At 44.0% G+C, this 18,921-nt stretch overlaps 1 long non-coding RNA gene across 2 annotated transcripts in view; it reads left to right on the top strand.

Moving 5' to 3' along the window:
• The window catches only part of LOC135246936 (uncharacterized), a 44,231-nt gene extending 25,497 nt beyond the window's left edge, over nucleotides 1–18,734 (top strand). The window contains exons 4-5 of one of the 2 annotated variants that reach the window (XR_010328031.1): nucleotides 13,422–13,558; nucleotides 14,857–18,734. This is a non-coding gene — a long non-coding RNA (uncharacterized LOC135246936). The remainder of the gene's footprint in view (nucleotides 1–13,421; nucleotides 13,559–14,856) is intronic. The other variant, XR_010328032.1, reaches the window with a different exon arrangement.
• Nucleotides 18,735–18,921: the final 187 nt, after the last annotated feature.

Genomic DNA, 18,921 nt, shown 5'->3' with positions numbered 1-18,921 from the left:
CCGCAGCTAATGAAGAATCACTTTTCTCGTTCTGCTTTTTCTAATCATAAATCTGTCCATTTTGAGTGGGCAGAGGTCGGGACAATATTTGATATAACCTTATATCAAACGGCATTATGGAATATCATTAGGCTTACTTAAGCAAACTTGCAAAACCATTCGCAAATGCAAACCCACACAAAAGGCTATATGACTACCCATGATCCTCGCTGTTACGTAGCCTACGTTTTGACTTATCTTCAGTATGCTGCGATCTGCCTGATAATTCATTTCAATGTGCTAAAACAGGACATACACGGAACATATAGAAGTAGTTATAGCTATATTCTTATTGTTATCAGTACATATATTATATATGAGCTGCAAAACAAACCACGAGCCGCGTAATGAGTAACAATGTGCTACAGGAATAAGGTTGAAGGGTACGAGTGATAAGTGATCCTAGATTGGAGTGGGCCCCGCAGAGAGTGCCCTGGGAGTGGTGGCAGGTAGACAGTGGGTAAGGAACTGGGCTTGTAACGAAAGGTCGCAGGTTCGACCCTGGTAGGACACTGCCGTTGTACCAAGGTACTTAACCTGAATTGATTCAGTACATGTCCAGTGTATAAATGGATACAATGTAAAAATGCTGGTGTAAAACGCTATATTTAAGTCGATCTGGATTAGAGTGTCTGCTAAATGCCTGTAATGTAATGATGTAATGAGTATGATAGTTTGTCCAGGTACAGACTGAAGAGATGCTCAGACTACGGCAGAAGGTGGGCAATGACTGATGGTTGTAGAGGAACAGGGAGTTCATTCCAATACTGGGGAGCTAGTGTGGGGAAGATCTGTGGTAGGGAGAACCATTCACCCAGAGGGACGGAAGTCACCTGCTGCCGCAAATGGAGTGTCAAGCTGGGCCAGGATTGAATCGGTCCTATAGGTAGATGGGAGCTGTTCTTTTGGTTTCAGTGCAGGCAAGGGTCAGGACTTTTAACCTGATCCTAGCGGCAATGGGTAGCCAGTGGAGTGACCAACAGAGGAGTGGATGGGAGGGGAACGTAGGAAGGTTGAAGATAAAAGGTATTCTGAATCATCTGTAGTGGCTGTATGGCATAAGCTGGGGGCCAGGAGGGGGGTTGCAGTAATCAAAACGGGAGGTCACCATAGCCTGGACAAGTAGCTGGGTGGAGTGCATAGTCAGGTATGGTCAAATCATCCTGATGTTTATACAGGGTAAATCTGGGAGGACTATGATGTTGCCTTGACTGGCTGGACGGGGGTGGGACCCAGGCAGAGGAACAAAAAAACAAACTCAAAAAGGGGGAAAAATTAACAAAGACTTTACTAACAGTTTCAGGGAACAGAAAGGCCAAGTAACAAAACACAAACTCAAAAAATATCTAATAGAACAGAAAACAAGAGGAACTCACAACCACGGGCAGGGCAGAACACAGCCAGGCAGAGCACAAGGGCAGGTCAAAAACACAGGCAGATACAAACGGTCAAAAACAAGTCAGATCGGAACAAACGCAAGTCGGGGAAAAAAACACAAGTCAGGAACAAAACACAAACAGGTAAAAACGAAGGGGGAGCTAAAAAGGGTCTGAAACATCCATCAGAAACAAACAAAAGGAACCAGCACCCGAGTCAAGGGAACAGAGAACTTAAGGGGGTAACAAGACACAGGTGAACTCAAAAACAATCAAACCAAAAAAGGAGGGGATAACAAGACACAGGTGGGAACAATGATAGAATCACGAGACAATTGGAAACAATCATACACAAACAGGGAGCAGGACACAAAACAGAAGTGAAGCGCCATCTGGCGGCCCAACAGGGAAAACGCAGACAGGAACACAGGACCATGACATTGACGTGCCCCTTTGGGAGGTCCTGCTGGTCATCCAGGACCACCCCCAGGCTCTTTGCAGAGTGAGAGGCAGTCACTGTGGTGCCCAGCAGTGATTAAAGCCCCCGAGTAGGGAGGTCTTGTGATGGATGAAAAGCACCCTGGGTCTTTTTGAGGCTGAGCTTCAGGTGATGGCTGGCCAGCCAAGTTGAGATGTCAGCCAGGTTGAAGATATTCTCTCATTAACCGTAATGGAAGAGGGAGGGAAAGAAAAGAGTTGTGTATCATAAAGCATAGGGTGATAAGAGAACCCATGTAAATTAATGACCGAACCAAGAGATTTGGTGTAAATGGAGAACAGCAGAGGCCTCCGTGAAAAGGGGATGAGGTGCAGAGACAGACCATCCAGGTGATCTGGTAGGACCTATCTGAAAGATGGGAAGCAAACCAAAAAGGGGCAGTTCCAGAAATGGCCATCTCAGCCAGGGGGAGATGAGTATTTTGGGGTCAACCGTGGTCGAATGCTTCAGACAGTTCTAGATCAGGCATGAAAAACGCCACAGCCAGGAGGGCAGCCCTGAGTGCTCGGATCAAAAGCCAGACTGGTAAAAGTCAAACAGGTTAACCAGCATTTATTACAGTAAAGAGTGACGAGTTATTACATGAAGACAAAGTTATTAGATTAACTATTTTTATTATATTAAGTGTTGTTACACTTGTTCACGTGACTCTGGTTTGTTTGCTTTTACCTTAAATAAGATATAGCCCCGCATTCAAATGTGAAATCAATCCGTTGATGTTCAATTCAATAAACTTTATTTATTCCCGAGGAACAATTCATTTCTGGGCATTCTGTCAGGACCACTGTCATCAAAGTAGATCTTTATTGACAATAAAGGCACACATTTGGGTTTGGTATGGCTCTGTTCTGGAGCCCTTCCGCCAACCACGCAGCCCGGTGATAAGGCCGGGAGGCCAGCAGCCAAACCCCCTAGAGGGGTACACACAGAACAGATCCAGCAGCAAAGCAAGTTCTTAACACATAGGATGGAGCAATGCAATTTTTTAACACATAGGAAGGGGAGAAATGCAAATTCATGAAACATAGGATGGAGCTGGGGTGGTGGAGGGTATTTACAAAGCAAAAGTGCAGCAGCTTTTGATGCAGGAGGAGCAGCCGAATGAGTAAAAGGGAGGCTGTTTAAGTAGACTGCCCTGTTAGGTGAATGTACTGTGAAGGCGAACATCACTCAGCTGAGCCATCAGCTGATTCAGCCGAGCGCGACTCATGGCCCCAGAACTACGCGAGGCTCCATTTCGGGCAGAACCACTGTCATCAAAGTAGATTATTGACAATAAAGGCAACAGTTATGTTTGGCGGTATTTTGTTCTGGAGTTTCCCGCCAACCACACAGCCCGCGTGGATAAGGCCGAGGCCAGCAGCCAAACCCCAAAAAAAACCATACGCCAACATGCTATTAATAAGTGTCTCCGGCTGATTGATGACCGTGGACGACACCTGGAGGAAGCCCCTTCATCCAGTCAGCTTGAGGCCGCTCTATTTTTACGTGGATCAGGTTATATGTACCAACGATGTTGGACGCCCTGAGGCCAATAATTAGATGTATTATTAATTAATAAACCAGAGGAACGTTTTCTATGTGTGATATGATATTAGGGTATGTGTACTGACAGTTTTTCGGGTATTTCCCTGAGGGCCCAGATTTAAACTAAACCGGAGGAAATATACTACTACCTGCATCAGTGTAAATTAATCCTCACCATTGCCATCCATACAAGCATGCATGGATAAGACCGGGGGGGGCAGCAGAAACCCCAAAACAACCGTATCCCACATGTTGTTAGTAGTTAGTCTGGGCTGAAGTGGTGACTATGTGGGAAAAGCCATTCGCCACCGGAAGGGCCCTTCATCCGGTCAGCTCGAGGCCATTCTAACATTGTGGGTCAGTGGCTATTTTACCAAGCTTTTTTGGCCTTTCCCCTGAAGCAAGAGTAAAATTAAACCAGGGGAAAATACTATTTGTAATGTTGAAGGCTATGCCGATGTGTATGGCCTTGGCTTCAATCAATCAAATTTATTTGTATAGCGTGATTTTACTGCAGTCGCCAATGCGCTTTTCAGACAACCCTGGCCTGAACCCCCACAGGAGCAAGCCTATGCGACAGTGGCAGGGAAAACTCCTGTGGGATAGAAGGAACCTCGAAGGAACCAGGCTCAAGGGGGGAACCCATCCTCCTCTGATCGGCTCAGGGTGTTGATTGTGACAAGCATGTCAGTCAGTGGCTTAGCTTTCCTTGTAAGCCCAAGGCCATTCAAACTAATCACCAAATATTATTAGGTTTTGTGTACCAACAGCTTGTTGGTATTTCCCAGCACCGAGATTTAAACCAATTAGGGGAAATATACTCCTCATATCAGTGTAATGAATCCTCGTTCGGTAGTAGTAGCAGCAGCAGTGCAGCAGCAATAAAAAAGCAGCAGCAGTAGGAGCAAACATCAGCAGCAGTAGCAGTAACATCAGCAGAAGGCAGCAGTAACGCAGCAGCAGCGTAGCACCCAGCAGCAGGGAACAGAAACAGTACCAGCAGCAGCAAACAGCGCAGCAGTAGCAGCAGCACTACCAGCAGCAGGAAACTTTATTATAGAGGAAACATTGGACAGACACCGTACTTGCCAGTAGACAGTAGCAAGGTGTTCTATACTGCAAAGCTCATAGTTTTTGAACGGAAATTGAAGAGGCTGAAGAGTGTATGCATCTTTTAAAAATTGGGGGAAATGCATCTACAGAGTTTGGGATGAACATATTACTGCTTCTGCCCATCAGGCTCACGACGAGGCTAATCTTGCTTGCCATCGGAAGCGACTCCTGCCAAAGGGATACGCTGGAAAGATGCATAGCCCGGTCCCGAAAGCCGAGACGATTGGCGATCGCGTTTTGAGTTTTGCTTAATTCGCTGACATAAGGTCCACTCCGGGCAGGGCAGGCATCAAGCAATAAGGTTCAAGAATTATTTCTCACATCACTGTTTATATATTATTTAACAGTTGGGCACAGTGGGCTGCTTTAAAGTGCCACATTGCATTACTAGTAAGCTTACCAAATGAGTATATTAGGAGAGGAATTGGAACCAGTCTCTTATTTTTATTTTTTAACCATCGTATTGCACTCTTTATTTAAGATGAAAATGCAATGTACGATTAAAGAAAACTATGACAAAGTTGCGAAAAGCACATGCTACAAAGGTGCCTGGAACCAGCCATAACCGGGAGCAGATGCAATGGATGACGCGCAATCCCAAATTCGCGAGCATGCAATTGTAAAGACAGCCAGGCCAATACCTAGGGCGGAGCATGTCCGCATTCAGGAGGAATAATTTGTCGTCAACATATGTGCTCAGTCGGGTGGTCACATGCCTGATCACATGCATGGTGAAGAAGTCAGAGCAGTGACGTGGAGAAGGCTACATCAAATCCCTTCTCCACTGTGATGCCCGTTTGAGTGTCATGGAATACAACGATACACTTATGAATGCGGAACGACGCATTCCCCGTTGCAACAGCACGATATTGAGAGAACCAGTTGACGAGTCAACATTAAGCCCAATTTGTCTCATTAAAATGGACATTAGCAATCCCTAAACATTCAGTATTGTGATCTGACAGCAAAATTTGGGATAGCCAACCAAATTGTGTCCTCGACATATTAACACCAGTATGAATTTAAAGTTTTCATTTTTCTGTCGCGATGATTGGGCCCCGATAGGGAACCGGCTTTTAATCGCAAATCGTGAATCAGTGGAGAAACTTTATCTGGTTCTGATGTTGAAAGCCGAAAGCTGCATTTTACAACATTGGCTGTAGCCTACTTGCCGTAACAGTCCAACACTCCTTGTAGTGTAGCGATTCAGCGAAGGGTAGAATGCAGCTTTGAACAATTTAGACGACTTTCATCTCTCCTCTTGCAACACGACCTGCCGCCCATGTTCAATCTGCCAACCCTATAACAGCCCGAGCTTAACTGGCCATCTCGCAGCCCAATCCTCCCGGAATAACTGTTTACACAGGGAAATAGGCCATTAGCCTACAAATACACAAACTATAGCCTAGGCCTGTGTGAGACATGGGGGCTATCTAGTAGCTGCGTAGTAGCAACTGCCCATAATCCATTAGCCGCTCACAATGAACAAAGATTCTTTATTGATACTCCTACTTTTCCATCTCAGCCAAGCGTGAGAACTTTGGCGTTTCCCAATTCAGACATTTCTGCTTAGATTTATGTGCACGAATCCCAAATTCGTGTAAAATCGATTGATTGGAAGACCCGCCTGATCAACTAAGTGGGTGTGCCTAACCCAATTGTACTGCGTTCCAGAAGGGGTAGCCGAAAGCATTCACGCCAGGGATCCTTTAGCAGTGAGAGCATCTAGCGTTGACTCTGATGGTGAGCAACTGAACAATAAGCATGCCATTAACTTGTGCCCGCATATGTTGGAACGTTTCCACTTTTAGCGAAAGACTTGCGATATTTGTGAAACCAGCCCCTCTGTGAGACGTCCCGCAATCAAATATGTATATTCGGTGTTGTCAATTTAGCGACTTTTAGAGGAGGCCATGGCTACTTTCCATAGAATATAGTTGGCAACACTGTGTATATTATGCGTTTTCCACTAGACTCAGAGCTCAGCAGAATTTAAATAAGGTTGATGACATTGCCCGGCCAGAATCTGCAGCTAGCAGATATGGACGTGGCAGCAGCTTCCGGCTTGAACATGGCGTCCTCCGTGGGAGGGGCGGTGGCCGCCGCAAAGCAGCGCTCCTGAATGAAGCTCCCTGGCCAGTTAGCAGTGACGACAGTGCACCGGTATCCTCAATAACTGGAATGTTGTCGCTTAAAACAACGCTTTTCGTGGCTGGCCCCAAATGGATCGCCTGCCTGCTGCAGCTATAGAGCTTGTACTGTGATAGGCGAACATCACTCAGCTGAGCCATCAGCTGATTCAGCCGGAGTGCTTGACTCTTGTGGCCTGCTAGAACTATGAGATGCACCATATTTGCCAGAAAAATAAGCTAAAATTCCCTGTTTTGCATGAGGGTGCAGCCATCTTGGGAAAAAGCTAGTTCCTCTCATAGCAATCTGGTTGGGCTTGCCCCTGGGTCACGGTACTGCTGCCCCCGTGCGGACGGTCAGGCGGAGAGTAACGTTTGTGCCTGAGGACAGGCTGATTCCTGATCACCTCTCCCCTGCATTCTCTAAGCCTGAATGGCAAGTGAATTTGTACATGTGCGTGTGTTTTTACATGTACATATATAGCTACTCCATAACTTTTTATTGCACTTTTTTTACTGCATTTAAAAAAAAAATTGTCTATTTGAATTTCAGTTGTATGTGACGTCAGGTCATTGAGTAGCTATATTATCTCCCATCTGTTTTTGATGTTGATTGACAATAATGGAGTATCGCGTAGTTCTGGCAGGCCACGAGAGTCAAGTGCTCAGGCTGAATCAGCTGATGGCTCAGCTGAGTGATGTTCGCCTATCACAGTACATTCACTTAACAGGGTGGTCTACTTAAACAGCCTCCCTCTACTCATTTGGCTGCTCCTCCTGCATGCAAGCGCTGCACGTTGCTTCGTAAATCCCCTCCACCACCCCAGCTCCATCCCCATGCGTCAAGAATTTGCATTTCTCCATTCCTGTGTGTTAAGAATTTGTATTGCTCCATCCCTATGTGTTAAGAACTTGCTTTGCTGCTGGATCTGTTCTGTGTGTACCTCTAGGGGGTTTGGCTGCTGGCCTCCGGCCTTATCCACGCGGGCTACGTGGTTGGTGGGAGATCTCCAGAACAGAGCCATACCGCCGAACATAACTGTATTGCCTTTATTGTCAATAAAGTTCTACTTTGATGACAGTGGTCCTGACAGAATGCCCAGAAATGAATTGTTCCTCGGGAATAAATAAAGTTTATTGAATTGAACATCATTGGCATTAGTTGTGGCTGCACAATTCTTATTGCTGGATGGCTGACTTTCAATGAGCTCAACAATGAATTGGGAGGAAAGAAACAAAACAGAAAAAAAGGAACAAAGGGTCCTGTTGTATTGGTCCTGTTGTATCAAGTGTTTATATTATTGGCCTCAGAGAGAGAAACAGTGAACTGGATACAATATTGGCTTGAAGAATGCTGCCTACCCTCCCCTCCACGAACATTAACGGAAACATCCTTTACACCACTCTGATACCCTAATCTAGGCAGGCGATCTATGGGTCCCACCTCCTGCAGAGTTTTACATCCAATATTGAAATGGAGTGATCTTTGTCTGCGGCATGTTACACGTGCATGTAAATACACTGCTGTCTGAGTTTTAATCACAATATAGACCGCTGCTGGGTCCATACAGCCTGCTCACTGCTTATTCCTGTATTTTAATGTATAAACACAGTGTGTAGATGTTCCCCTGTCATACAGTACTGCACTGCTGCCCTGCTCTCCCTGGGAGTATCAGGGCTCCCCCACTCCATGCCCGCTGATCCCTTAGCAGTGTGCAGCACCAGGGGGTCCTGAGACGGCCTCAGCACAGGGGCTCAGCTGATCCCTTAGCAGTGTGCAGCACCAGGGGGTCCTGAGACAGCCTCAGCACAGGGGCTCAGCTGATCCCTTAGCCCATAGTGATGGATGACAAAGAGATTTTACATTTATGCAACCTCATATTTGTACCCCAGTGAAACAGGAAATTTCTGCCACCTGGGTGCAATTAGGATCAGTGTGAAGGTCTACTCTCTCACTCTGGCTGGAGTGAGAGAGATGAGAGTGAGGGGGGCAAATGCCTGTGAAGAGATCTACAGCTGCACAGCCAAATCTCTGCCATAGCATTTACACAATCTGGGGATGGAGACACCATTCCCCGTACAGTGGGTTTCTCCTTGTCAGCAGATCAGCGCTCGTGTTCAGAATTCCTGGAACATCAATCAATCAATCAAATTTTATTTGTATAGCGTATTTCACAGAAATTGTCACAATGCGCTTCACAGACAACCCTGGCCTAGACCCCCACAGGAGCAAGCCTAAAGCAACATGGGTCACGCGTAACCACAGAAAGTGACGGCTGCTCCAGACCAACAGTCTGTGGGCTAGACCATGGAGCTGGAGGGAGCGCATGCCACCTTGGTGATTGACATATGCCACTGCAGTCATTATCGCAACGTATGAGCACATGATGTTGCTTTAGACAGCGAAGAAAATATCTGAGAGCTGACCATGTAGTTAATAGCTAAAAGAATATTGATTCACCATGTAACCCTCCTGAGACCCCCCACCCAGAGAGGGATGTGTGTGTCCTTTTTTTCCGTATGAAAACGATCCTGAGAGGGGTTCCCTGAGTGTAAAAGTCTGTGTTTTCCCAGTGACGCAGAGTTACAGAGCACTTGTGCGTCACCGTGAGACGCCGATGGAGATCGCGCAGAGGGCTGAGGTGGAGAGATGAAATTCACCTCATAAAGCCCCTCATTCTTAACAGCCCCAGTGGCAAAACCTGAGAGGCTGACACCATCAGCCCCTGTAGTCTGAGGCATGTGTGATACTGTACTATTGAGCCCGGTTTGAGCTGAGAGAGACATACTCTGAGAGATAAAATGCAGTCTGCTGATAGACAAGTTCACATGGATACAGAGTATAAATCCACTCCCAAGAACGTTTCACTCCGGGATGGGGAGAGATTGCTCTTGGGGAGGTTTACTCTGAAACCAATGTGTCAGATGTGTCAGAACTCACAGAGTGTCCTGCACAACTCTGGGTTTTGAATTGGCAGTAATCAGCCAATCGTCTGTATAAATCAGTATTCTGATCCTCATTAGTCTCAGTGGAGCCAGACCCGCCTCTACACAAAGACAGAACACCCGTGGACTCAGGGAAAGGCCGAAGGGTGGAACTGTGTATTTGTAGCAAACACTGCGATGGGCAAAGCGGAGGAATTTTGTGTGAGGGGGATAAATGCCTACGTGGAAGAAGGCATCTTTCAGATTTACTGATGTGAAATAGTGATGTTAAGTTAATCAATTAACTGTTAATTCTTAATAAGAATGTTTATTGATGAATTTCTATATATTACACAGTTAGTTTTCAATTAACCATTTAAATAAATAACCTAATGTTGGTGATTAGATTTCAAATTAGAGAGGCACGGTTCCCTTGACTGGCAGCGTTAGTGAAATGTTATTGGTCCATTCCTGGAACATCACTGCCATCTGAGCACGTCTTCTCAGCTGCTGGTCTCACCTTCAGCAGACTGCACACCAGACTGACCCCAAAGCACAAAGACATGCTCATACTCCTTAACAAAAATGCTTAAGCATTAAGTTAAGCATATTTTAAGTCATTATTTTTATAGGCCATGGAGTACATTTTAATCTAATCAGTTAATCATTATTAATCAATTATTGGGTGCCGACGATTGATTAAAAGAATTGCACAAAAGTTTCCAGTCGTTCTGTCATATTGAACGTGAAAGAGTGCTGTATGTTAACATTTTGAAATTATATTGCCTCAAATGTTTGTTTAAAACTGAGATCCAAGAAAGGAATTTGAGAACCGTCCTTCTTTGGGAGCTGGAAATAATGAAAATAAAAACTATGTTGGGTTCGATCTCTAGGAACCACACGCATTTCCCCCTTTTTGTAAGAAGGAAGGAATTTATTCCTCTTAAACATGGGAGCGCTCTCTTGTGTTTGAGAGTAAATGACTCTGTTGAAATGGGGGGTTTCACTCTGAACTGGAGTCTGTAGCCCTTAGCTATAGTAGCGCTGCAGTGTTCTATGTGCTCTTCCAGGAGGGCGGTAGCCTCCTTTCGCATTGGACACGCTACTGTCTGTCAGAGCCACACTTGGTGCAACTGGATGCTTCTATGGAGGTCTGGACCGGATGTCATTCCTTAGAGTTGGCTTACAAACACAAGATGATGAAAGAGAAGTTTATTTATGGCACCAATGCAGTGATTTGTTCGAGCAGAGATGCACACTTCAGTCAGTGTATAAGTAAGACATGTACTTTGGATGCGCTGTAAGAGAAAGAGCACTTTATCATATGACAAAATATGAGAGTTGGCAATAACCATGAATAGAAAGCTTTAACAGTGTTAAGAGACTATCATTTTATTTACCAGACATGGCAAGATGGACTGGACACTATGCTGTAAGAGAGGAAAGGACATGCACCTGAAGAGATTGTAAGATAAAGAAACGGAACACAAAGAAATTGTGATGCATACCAAAATGCTTTTTAAGAAAGGACTTTGGATAATGAAGTAAATTGTTTGAGCTTCCCTTAAATGCTATCCAGAGAACATCTCCCACAATCCACACTAGTTTACATTTGACAAAATAGAGTCTGACCTGAACAAGACTCTAGTATCTACCGCCATCCCCAGGAGACCCCCCCCCCCTTACAGGGACAGGAGTGCTGCATGGTAATTATACTTACTGTAAATAGGGGGCATTGTACTACTGGTGTGCCCTAATGATTGAATCTATCATGCCTGTATGTGTTGCATGTCCTCGTGCAAGGGTTTACAGAGATGGTCCTTCTAAGGACTGTTTTATACATCTGTGTAGTCTGCATAGTTTGCATGATTTGCATTGTGTGCTACATTTGCAAATCATTTATATGGCATGTTGTACAGGTACAGGTTGTGATTTTCCACCCACTTACAGATACCTTCAATTCCATATCTTTCAGATCCTTTAATAAACTTTTATCACATCCATACTGTATGCTATAGGAACGAGGCACAGACGAGGCAGACAGTGCTGGCAACATGCCTGTTGAGGACTTTTATTGTGACAGCGGTGTCGCAATGAATGAAGACAGGAAAAGTGAAACACGAAAGACGAGATGAAAGACTACTCAAAGAGAGAGATCAGGCTACTCAAATGTTGGGGAAAGCAAAAGTGCTAGGGAAGTGCAGGTGGGTCCAAAATTCAGGCCACGAGGAGGGGCACGTCCGAGTCTGCCACAAAAAAATAAAATAAACGAGAATCAGAGACTCTGTTAGTCGATCAGTGAGGGAAAGCCAGCACACCCCTGGATGAGACCATGAGGCCTATATAGGGCCAGCAGCTACTCAGGCAAAGGGGAAAGTGGTGTGGAAAAAGCACTGGTATGCTGCCGGTGGCCTGACTGTATCTCAGGTCCAGGTCTGAGTGTGGAGTGGAGGTGCTGAAACTTAGCCCTGTCCCTCCGGCGCTGTCCAGGTCTGAGTGCGGAGTGGAGGTGCTGAAACACAGCCCTGTCCCTCCGGTGCTGTCCATGGTGCTGCAGGCTGGCCGGTGAGACACAGGTGAAGTGGAGCTGAGTGGTGGCTGATGGCAGGGAGGGGCAGGGCTCCAGAGGCCCACACCACAATACATAAATATGAGCATGTGCATTACATCCTGTTACAGTGAATCTGCCTTTAGCTGTGTGTTAGTTTCCAGTGCTGTGGGAAGTTTGTCACAGAAGACCAAAAGAAATAAGCAAAGTCAATGTCCACTCTGAAAAATGTGTCTTGCCTTTTAAATCTTTACTTTTGGTGGTGGCCATATATCCTACAGCACTGAAAACTAACTCACTGTCCACTTTGAAAGATGGCATCTGCACGTCTAGTATGGGATGGGAGGGTTAAGCCCAGAGAAAAGATCAAAGGTAGGTGTCACGTTCGGGAAGGTAGGACCCAGACGCGGAGTGGAAAAATAACACAGGAACTCAAGAGGTAAAGGGGCATAAAAGACTTTACTACAAAAAAGGGCACACAAACAGGGAACAGAAAAGGCCACGGTGGGCAAAAAACAAACTCAAAAATTCTTAAAACTAAAAAAACACAGAACACAGGCAGGCAGAATACAGGCAGGTGGAACACACAGGCATATACACGAAAGGCAGAAAGGCATATAGACCCACAGGCAGAAACAAAGTCAGAAACACAAATGAAACGTATTCAGAAACACACAAGTCGGAAACAAACACAAGGAACCAGCACCCGAGTCAAGGGGACAAACAACTAAAATAGACAAGACACATGTGAACTCAATACATAATCCAACGAGAGGGAAGGGATAACGAGAGGCAGGTGGGGACGATGATGAAATAACAAGACAATAATGGAAAACAATAATACAATTAACACTGGAAACCAATGAGGGAATGAACAGAAATACAAAAACTGAGAAGTGCCGCCAACTGGCGGCCCAAAAAGGAAAAATAGAAACAAAAAGACAGAACAATGACAGTAGGTAGTAGAAAAGGTAGATGAGCCCTTTGCCCCAATTCAGAGAACTTAGAGTATAAAAAAGGGGACATTTGGGTCAGAATTACATCTGTAGAACTGTCAGAATTCAGTCCAGCAGGATGTTTAACTTTCAGGTCCAAAATACTGCAGAGTGTAGCACAGATATATTCCTCAGAGCATCATCAACCTTAAAATCCTCAATTTCACTCTTCATCGCTGAACACTGTCATTGGCACATTTCCCATATTAGATACATGCTTCATGTATACCTAATATAATAATACTATAATACATGAACTCTTCTTTGCAGACTGAACAACTGTAAACTCACACAGAAGTGCTGTGATATTGTGGCCTCAGCTCTCCAGTCATCAAACTCACCCCTGAGAGATCTGGATCTCAGCTGCAATAACCTGGGAGATTCAGGAGTGGACATGGAGAATATAGGTGCAATGTGTGGAAGTCTCAAAACACAGCACATTTTTGAAAATCTAGTGTCTACCAGCAATAAAAGTTAGTGGCAGTAATCAGTTGTGCTGTTCTGATACAGCCACTAGATGGCGATACAGTGTAATTCCAGTTGATGCAGTAGTTGCATTGCTGTAAGATCGTGCCAGATGAACTGAAGTATAGCACAGCTCGTACACGGCACTGCTTCAGCTGTTAGCAGGTACAATATCGCAGGTCTGGCCAATAATATCATGACTGGTTAGATAAAACCTTCATGTTATTTTATATACTGGTGTATATATTTAAGTTGTCTGTGACAGTTAGCTGCTTAGTTCCTCACTGGCTCCGCTAGCTAGGTTGGGTCATGAAGTAACGTTAAGGTAGGTTGGGCTGGCTAGCTAGCTAACTCGTGCCTGTGACTGTGAGTCAAAGCGAAAGCTGAACTTAGAACAACGGCAACAGGTGTCAACTTGAGGGTCATGTTGTTTGATGTAAATGGTAAACAAATTATATTTGCGAAGTGTTAATAGTTATTATCAAATAATTGTGTCATGTAACTGTAGTTCTGTATTTTCAAAGAATGAATTAGCTGAGGTAACAAACAGCTCAGAGCGAGCTGGCATCGCCATGGTAACCAACCGACCCTCCTAACGGCCACGTTTTAAACAGCGTCGTCATGGTTACCGTCACGTTACTTTGGTGAGAGGTAAATAAGGAAGAGCGCAATTTTGTATTGAATGCGGTTTCATTTCATCTTGCTGAATATTTTAAAATTGATGTCAAAAATCCTGACAGACTGTATAATTTGTTAAACTTAAATTGTTTGATAACTTGATGGTTACAAGATTAGGAAGGAAATATTATCATTATAACAGTAATGTATTTAGCTAATGGGTTATACGAGTAGTTATACATTAACAGTTATATTTATCTATTCAGAGTGATGAATATTCAGCGTCTTTGAAATGTATAGATGTTTATGAACTGAAGAACATGTCAGGTGAGGTAAAGTGCACCATAACAATGCTGTTTTTGTGTTTGCAGATGAAATTAATATGTTTGCAAATAAGATAACACATGGAAAGGGTTATTAGAGCCCAGTAATTGCCTTAGACTATTGTGGATTAGTCAGAATACTTTATGAACTTAATTTACACACCCCCCTCCCTGTTTTTGTGTGTACATCTCAGGAATGCGTAGGGACATGTATCAACTGTCAAGGTGAACAATGTCACAAAGAATTTGTGCGTGTGTTTGTGTGCGTGCGTGTTTGTGTGTGTGTGGTCTCTCCACAGGCTGGGTTGGTGTAATCTCACAGAGGGCTGCTGTGATGTTCTGGCCTCAGTCCTGCGTTCTCCTCACTCAAAGCTGAGAGATCTGGAGCTCAGAGACAACGAGCTGCAGGATTCAGGAGTGAGAGCGCTGTCTGCTGGACTGGAGGACCCACACTGTAAACTGCAGAGACTGGGGTGAGTACAAACACAAACCCCTTCAATCCAAAGGGCTACAATGTGACTAAATACAACACTGATGTCAATGTTCCTAATGTGAAAACAGACACTTCACGGAACTGAAACAGCATGTTCCTGTTCTTCCTCTTGGTAGAATTTGACTACACAAATGAATGAAGAAAATGAATTAGTCCTGTTTACTGAACTGTAGTGGGGTGTAAACTCAAATGTGTTTGATAATGACTCATTCCACATTCATGTTATTTTAGTTTAACACGCACAGCCCTGTTAGTTTATATTATATTACATTTATTTGCCAGACGCTTTTATCCAAAGTGACGTACAATAAGTGCATACAAAAGGTAATTGGAACAACTACATAACACAGGTCCAATAAGGTACACAGGGTTCGTACGGTCATGAAAAACCTGGAAAAGTCATTGAAATTTAAAGTGCAATTTCCAGGCCCTGGAAAAGTTATGGAAAATAATATTTTTTGAAAAGTTTTGGAAAAGTAATGGAAATATAGCTAAAGTTGCATCAAATATAATTACTAATTAATCCAATCATAAAAATAGTATGTATAGTAATAAAATGTAAATTGGCACGTAACCTTCGCGGTATTTTGGTGGTGTGAGAAGTTAATTCGGTCCGGCTCAGTCTGTTTACAGGCACGCCTCTGCTGATGTAGCAGTTAGTAAACGTAGGCCCTACTGTGCCGACAATATGCCAGGTGTGCAGCTTCAGTAATATATCAGGGCTCGAAATTAACTTTTTTACTTGGTAGCACTGGTGCTCCCAACTTCAAAAACTTAGGAACACCCACCGAAATGTAAGGAGCACCAACAATATATGCAATAGATTTTTTATTAATAAAAACGACAATATAACAGTACGGTTTACAAGGAACAGTTAAACTGTCACGCATAAAATGTGTCGACTCTTCAAGGAATTGCGTGTTATCCATTCAAACGACAAAGCGCTTCTCGTCACATTAATTCCGCTAATTAAATCAGTAAACTGCATCGGAGAAATTAGCTGTTCCAACCGGGTCGCTACACAAAACGTCCGCTTCAACTTTTCAGCTTTCGATAACGCTAATAAATTGAACATAAACTTTTGTCTTCAGGTAACATTAGTTACGCGTCGCGTGACAGTGGAGTGCAGGGAAAGGGAGTGATTGAAGGCTAATATTAACCTATTTAAAATCAGCATTAAAGGTAAGAATGTCAAGCTCGCGATTGGTTAGAAGGGTCACCGTCAGCTCACAAGGGACATGCTGAGCGTATTAGCGAATGTACAGAGAAAGAGACGTTCGACTGGAAAAAGAAAAAAAAAGGTCGCACCAGAACAATTATTTGCACTCGCACAAATGCTCCCAATTATATTTCGAGGTCGCACAGATTCAATTTCGGGAGCATATGCGACCAAAATGGTCGCAATTTCGAGCCCTGTTTGAGACATTGACAAAAATGTTAAACTATTCGAATTAAAATATAAGAGAATGTATCTAAGTGTGTCTGTCTGGTGTTTGTTTGTTTTAGAGAGGCACCATATGTTTCAGATGCAGACCTAATTTTACTTAGTGTTATTTATTTATTTATTGACCTTTCAGCATTATTACAGGTTCATAAAGACAGTTGTCATTAAAAACACTGAATTATTTTGCTGTTGCAATAAAACATCAATACTAAGTAGACAAAAAATTTTAAATATTGCAATTATCTAAACTGAGATCTAATCTCGTATCCCAAATTTAAATTTAAAATCCGCTGTCATTTAGGAGTCTGCACATATAGGGGATTGGTGATCTCCTGTATCTCTCAGTTCGACATCTTGGGATGGCCAGTTGGTTTGAATTCCTTGCCTGACGACCTGTGAGCTCCTCCCTGAGGGGGGGTAGCCAGTCACTGAAGTTGGACTTGAGCAGCTTTCTGGCAAAGCCAAGACACAGTTGAGTGCGTCTCTTTGATAGAGTGCACAATCCGAGAGTGCAGAGAGCCTGTGGGTACCCTGAGTACCTCTGGCCAAGTATGATTTTACAAGCCCGTTTCTGCGTGCTTTCCAGCCTTTTAGCCTGGTCTGTAGTGAGGGAACTGTGCCAGACGGGGACTGCATACTCCAGCACCGGGCGTACGTAGCCTATGTAGATGGAAACCAGTTCTGGGTCTCGGACACCAAATTTCTTCAGGCGACGCAGAGCAAAAAGCTTCCTGTTCGCTGAGGTCAGCATGTGGTCCACCTGACTGTCCCAATGCAAATTACTCTGGATGGTGACCCCCAGGACCTTGACAGTGTCACAGACTTCCACGATGTTCTGGTCAATGGAGAGAGTCGGCAGGGCGGGTGGATGCCTCATGTGGGTGACTTTACATTTCTTTGGGTTGAGTTTCATTTTGTGCTCCTCTACCCAGATATCAAGACCATTCAGGGTCTGTTGGAGGGTACAGGGTAGTTGGAGCTGTTACAATAAATAATTTTAAATCGTCCCACTGAGATAAAGTCATTTGTTTTGGTCATGGAAATTCAGTTAAAGGTTGTGGAGAAGTCATGGAAAAGTCATTGAAAATCATTGGTGAAAAAGTGTATGAACCCTGGGTACAATACTTTGCACAGTTATTCATAGCCATGAACATATTAAGTCTAGTTCACACAGTGAACATTACTCTGACCTAACCTATGCTAAGTCAAACTAGGAGGCATTACAAGCAACATCTAGACAATGATACAAGGCACAATAAGTGCTGGATGGAGGTACATGTAACATGAGTGGCACAGGAGGTACATGTGTAGAAATAGGGGGATTTAAGTGATAGAAATGATCTACAGAGTGGTGATAGTTAGTCCAGGTATAGTCTGAAGAGATGCATCTTCAGACCACGGCAGAAGATGGGTAGTGAGGGAGAGGTTCGTAGAGGAACAGGGAGTTCGTTCCACCACTGGAGAGCTAGGGTGGAGAAGCTCCATGGTAGAGACAAGATTGAACCCTTTACCCGGATGGCAGGGGGTGCAAGGCAGTGGTCAAGTGGCCGTATAGGATTTAATCATGTGCTGTAAGTAGACGGGCTGTTGGCTGCAGTGTAGGTGAGGGTCAGGACATTGAACCTGCAGTGACTGGTATCCAGTGGAGTGACCTCAGCAGGGGAGAACTTGGGAAGCTTGAAGGCAATTAATGTGTGTAAGGTGTGTAACATACTGCTATGTGTTTGTCACACAGCCCTGTTACTTTATATTAATGTGTGTAAGGTGTGTAACACACTGCTATGTGTTTGACACACACAGCCCTGTTAGTTTATATTAATGTGTGTAAGGTGAGTGACACACTACTATATGTTTGACACACACAGCCCTGCTAGTTTATATTAATGTGTGTAAGGTGTGTAACACACTACTATGTGTTTGACACACAGAGCCCTGTTAGTTTATATTAATGTGTGTAAGGTGTGTAACACACTGCTATGTGTTTGACACACACAGCCCTGTTAGTTTATATTAATGTGTGTAAGGTGTGTAACACACTGCCATGTGTTTGACACACACAGCCCTGTTAGTTTATATTAATGTAAGGTGTGTAACGCACTGCTATGTGTTTGACACACAGAGCCCTGTTAGTTTATATTAATGTGTGTAAGGTGTGTAACACACTGCTATGTGTTTGACACACACAGCCCTGTTAGTTTATATTAATGTGTGTAAGGTGTGTAACACATTGCTATGTGTTTGACACACAAGCCCTGTTAGTTTATACTAATGTGTGTATGGTGTGTAACACACTCATGTGTTTCACACACACAGCCCTGTTAGTTTATATTAATGTGTGTAGGTGTGTAACACATGCTTTGTGTTGACACACACAGCCCTGTTAGTTTATATTAATGTGTGTTAGGTGTTAACACACTGCCATGTGTT

Source organism: Anguilla rostrata, unplaced genomic scaffold (assembly GCF_018555375.3).
Source record: "Anguilla rostrata isolate EN2019 unplaced genomic scaffold, ASM1855537v3 scaf0980, whole genome shotgun sequence".
NCBI lineage: Eukaryota > Metazoa > Chordata > Actinopteri > Anguilliformes > Anguillidae > Anguilla > Anguilla rostrata.
Note: the sequence above shows the minus strand (reverse complement) of the source record. Positions and strands in the feature narration are given on the sequence as shown.